Genomic DNA, 4,995 nt, shown 5'->3' with positions numbered 1-4,995 from the left:
AGAGCAGAGAAATTGTGCTTTCAGCAGGTTGAAGTATTGGAGGCGAACTCAACATGTTCTTCACCAGCCACTGGATATTCAGTTCAACAGCAGAATCAACAGTGAATCAACCTTCTCAATCAGCCATCTCTTCATCTGCAAAACACCCCATTGGAATTTGTGGCCTAACATAAAGAACCATGGAGGCATTAAGCATTTAGTAATTATTACAGCACCGTAATAATTTCACCAATCAGATGTTTCCATGGAGCGAGTAAACATTGAAGAAAGACTAATGCATCCAACTCATTCCTGTCTACTTCATCAGGGGCTTTCAGGCAGTGGTCTCTTTATCTAATCTCCAAAGCTTTCATCGGTATATCTGAAGCTGGTTGAGGGGAGACAAACTGTGTAGAAAGCCAAAATGTAAAATGGATTTGTAATTTTGAGCCTTGTGACAGATAAAAGTTTATCCACAGCTTTGTTGTGTTGCTCCCTTCTTATCTAATTATTGAATTACTTTGTGGTTAGTTTCATACAGGAACCAGCAATATCATTGGGACTCCTTTGTTAATATTGTGCTAATTTAAAAGCTACTGTAACACACATTCTATGTGTATCGAGTATCAGGATGTGCTGAGAACCTATTGTAAGAGAATATCTGTGTCTGTGAAATATGTTGCCAACTGATAAAGTGAGTACTGGTCTTAAAGCCAGGCTTGTTCTGGAAAATATGACATGACAAAGAATGTTTCTCGTGATACCAGCTAGTCTTCTGAACTGGATTTCAATCGTCCAAAGGAGTGGGAAGACATTTTTTGAGTCATTATTTCCTGAGTTTTTCTTTGTTTCCTTTTGCGTCCAATGGGAGGTTCAGTGCCTCGGGGGAAAGAATGAGATGGTAAGTGTTTTGTATCATGTTGAATACTCCAATGATGAGCAGAATGATTTCTTCTCATGGGGGACTCTCCATCAAGTGTTAAAATTAAAGCCAGGTTATTCAGGAGTGATGTCAGGAAGTAAATTAATATTGTATGGACTCTCAAATCTCTTTATCATCTCCCTCACAATGACGCTGTTTGCAGGTAACATAGCTGTGGACTTGTATAGGCAATATGCATTGTGTGTTTATCAAATGGTGGTATGGCAGTGGTAGAAGATGATGCCCGTTGCATCATTTGACGATAGCCATGTCTGGACTTCAGTGGCCTGGCTATCAGGAGACATGGACTGCTGACCCAGAAGGCCTGACAGTAATCAGGAAACCCCTCCCTTCTCCAATTAATGGGCAACAAGTTTCAATTAAAAGTTTGTTAACATAATTAAGATGGTCAATTTACTTTGAACTTTGAACATACGAGCCCCAAAGTTGCTAAACTATATAGATAAATAGAGCTGCATTGTGATGTAGTATCTCAGCATAGATTGTATATCCCTGCAGTGGTACTGGGCTGAGCAGGAGTAAAATCGGCCCATCAGAAAGCTAATGGCATAGGGAGCACGACTGGATTCATTTCATGCTCCATAGATTAATAATACTAGGTGAGCTGTAACATTGAATGTATGCCCATTCCTCATTGGTTAAATGCTATGCCTAGAGAATTCATATAAAATTACTCCCAAAGAATCAAAGAAGATCTTTTGGCCCATCGTTTTTGTGCTACCTAACCTAATTCTCTTGTTTCCCCACCCCCACCCTAGTCTCTGTTTTCTTTCTATTCAACCTTTATACAGTTCTCTTTTCCAAAGTTACTACTGAATCTGCTTCCACTGTTCCAACAGCATGTTCCGGATCTCAGCTTGCTCTGTAAAAGAATGCCCTCATAACACTTAGGTTCTTTTGCAATTTATCTTAAACTTCTGTTTTATGGTGTCACTTGAAACAGTTTCTAGTTATTTACTCCATCACAATGAGGGGTAATCTTGGTTTCAGATCCATGAAGTGGATTAGCTTTGTCAAAGCTAAATAATACCTTTCAAATAGAGCATGTCTACCAGCAGATTGGGCAAGGTTTGGAGGCAATGGATTGTGATGAAAAGATGAGAAAAAAGAGTGAAAGACACTTTTGGAGGTGAGTTGGAATGATGGATTCCTTTTTCAAAGGAATTTGAGGTGTTCAACTGCTTGTGAAATCCAGAGGTATTTTTTTTCCCAGAGTCTTCACTCTCCAGAAATTTTCACAATTTGTTCAGTGTTAAGAAACAATTAAGTCTATATTGGCATGTTCAAGAATGAAAACCAAAGTAGGTAAATGTTAGTAAAAATTATTAAATGTGGAGGTTTTATTTAAAATTTCCTGATTTTGAAATCTCAACACTCTGTATTAAGATTCAGATTATAGACAAGAATAGATCAATATTATAATGGTAAAATTCCTGATTATGTATCCAGGGAAGCTGACAAAAAATTCCAGTTTGGGAATTGAAATTCAGTTGAGGATAAATTGGGGATAAAACCATCAGTAAAAGTAACGGGTTAGAAACTCATCTGGTCAACTAGTGACCCTTGGACATACGTATGATTCCAGTTCCACATCACAATGATGGATCCCGCTGACCCCTGAAGTGCCCCAAGTGGACACCTATGTGTATTAGCAGCTGGTAGAGCTGCTGCTTCACAGTGTCAGTGATCCAGTTCAGCTCCAACTTCCAGTGCTAAGTGGATGTTCCATTTGCCTTCCACGTCCCAAAGATGTGTGTGATGGTAATTAAATTGACCACTTTAAATTGCCTATAGTGTTTGGGAAAGTTGATGGAAATTTAGGGAGAACAGATAATAGGAAAATTAATGTGAGCCAGCAAGGACTCGATAAGCTGAATGGTGTCCTGTGTTGTAAGGAAAGCTGGAAAGATTGTTTGGATATTAACAGACTTGTCAGCTGCATCTCCTCAACTATCTCACCTCAACAACCACTGGTCTCCCCATGGAGAGTTAACTTTTAAAAATTCAGTGAAGCTTGATAATTTACTAATTGAAACCAAATCCGAAATAAATGTTGATCTCTGTCCTGATGGCCAGTGTTTTTTTTCTGGTGGTGTAGAATTTTGGAATGCAAAACACAGCTGACTCTGTGAGGAGCCAATTACAATTCTGGCAAAAAGAAAAAATCCAGTTTAGTTTTCTTGCTTTCTAAACTATCTCTAACAAGAGAGAGTGGTGAGAATCAATCCCAACCATTATCTATAGGAGCAGGTGCAAAGAAATGCTGTGAGCACTTGGTTCTCCAGTGCCAATCAGATGAAGGAAAGTTAACTGGGAGACTGTATGGAGAATAAACCAGGAGTGTGGTTTCATTGAGTTAGATAATCTGTTCCTGTACTGTAACTTCCACATAATTCTGCATGTTCCTTTGCTCCAGTCCAAATTAATAATTACCCATCACTAAGTAGAGCACACATTCCTTAGATTCTCATTGTCATTTTTTAAGATTACACCTAAAAGCTACCTAGTTGGCCAAGCTTTTAGTCATCCGGGCTAATGTCTCCCTTTGCTTTTTTTTCTTGGGAGATTTTACAACATTAAGTGTATTATATAAATGCAAGGTATTATTTGTTGAGGCAAATGACCAAATTAAATAGTAATGAGTTGTAAGAAAAGCTTAGAATCTAAAGTGCAGAAACAGGCTATTTGGCCCAATATGCTTATTCTGTGATTATGTTCCTCATGAATCACCTCTCACTCAATTTCATGTAACTCTATTATCCTACCAACTTATTTTTTGCTCTTTTCTGCTTATCTAGTTTGTATATAGAAGTATCAATGCTATCTGCCTCCCAGTTGTAGGGAGTTCCATATTCTCAGCATCTCCCTGGTTGGATTTATCGCTGACTACATACTGCTAATGGCTCTGAGGGTATTTCAGCCATGTTGTATGGGATTGAAGTCATTTGTCATTAAACTAGATATGCTGAAGCTCAAGAATATTTTTATGGATAGCTGTTGTTATTCACCTGCTCTTCAACTTTCACGATTATTTTTCCAATAAAAGTCAACAATTTTTATAGTGTCCATAATATTTTTTATAGTTCTCGAGTTATAAGGTAGGACCACAGTCTTTTCCCTAGTGGCTGACTGGCAGGTTAGGTTCTGACCTTTCATCTCAATGCAGGAGAATGATACAAAAGTCATCACAGCTTTGCTATGACTAGCACTTCAATATCAGCATTATTTGACTGAACTAATGTGGGCAATGAAAAAGTCAAACCATGATCTTCTGCTTATCCATTTTGGTATAATCCCCAGCTTGGCCTTGAAAGGACCAAGGTTCCTTGGTGGTGAAACCTATTGAGAGGAATGGGTACAAATAGCTGAAATAAAAGTGCATCTTTGATCCAATAGGGAAGGCCAAAATTGGTTTTCTTTTCCTGATGCCACATTCTAATATTTTAAATCATTTTCTTAACAGTGCCCATTCCTGGTGTCTGAAGCTTGAATTTCAGTGATGTTCTTCCAACCATGGTGAATGGCAGCAAGCAGAGATCTTTTTCCCACCCATTAATAGCAGCATCCCAACTGCAGAGAAAGAGGTACTGAAAAATTATGGTGTTTTAAATTTCCTGTCTCTTTTGACATCAGCCATTACTTTCTGCCTTATCTGCTTTATTGTGTGTACAATACAACTCTGATATTAGTCTTCTCCAGATAACCATGAAATACCGAAAGACCATGGAAATTGATAAGCGAAAAGACATCAATTCCCCCACCTCCTGGCACGAAAAAGAAAAGAAACAAAACTCACAGACCCCAAAATCCCCCACACCCTTCCCCACAGAAAAAAATCAGCGACAATAGCATCAAATCCCCCACCCATCTCCTGCAGGAAAAAAACATTGTCAATAACAATCCCCGACCCCCTCCTCTCACTTGCAGAAAAAAAAGTGACAATAACAATCCCCAACCCCCTCGCTCTGAGAAAAGAACAGCGACAACAACATCATAACCCCCAACCCCCCTCTTACACACAAAAATAACAGATCACTCACCCGCCAATTGGCCACAAGAAAGAAAACACAGAA

The 4,995-nt window shown here is 38.8% G+C and overlaps 1 long non-coding RNA gene across 1 annotated transcript; it reads left to right on the top strand.

Moving 5' to 3' along the window:
* The first annotated feature begins 757 nt into the window (after positions 1–757).
* LOC140188767 (uncharacterized) lies at positions 758–4,496 on the top strand. The gene is made up of 3 exons (XR_011883384.1): positions 758–880; positions 1,913–2,051; positions 4,386–4,496. It is a non-coding gene; the product is annotated as an uncharacterized lncRNA (long non-coding RNA).
* The last annotated feature ends 499 nt before the right edge of the window (positions 4,497–4,995 follow it).

Source organism: Mobula birostris, chromosome 27 (genome assembly GCF_030028105.1).
Source record: "Mobula birostris isolate sMobBir1 chromosome 27, sMobBir1.hap1, whole genome shotgun sequence".
Taxonomy (NCBI): domain Eukaryota; kingdom Metazoa; phylum Chordata; class Chondrichthyes; order Myliobatiformes; family Myliobatidae; genus Mobula; species Mobula birostris.
Note: the sequence above shows the minus strand (reverse complement) of the source record. Positions and strands in the feature narration are given on the sequence as shown.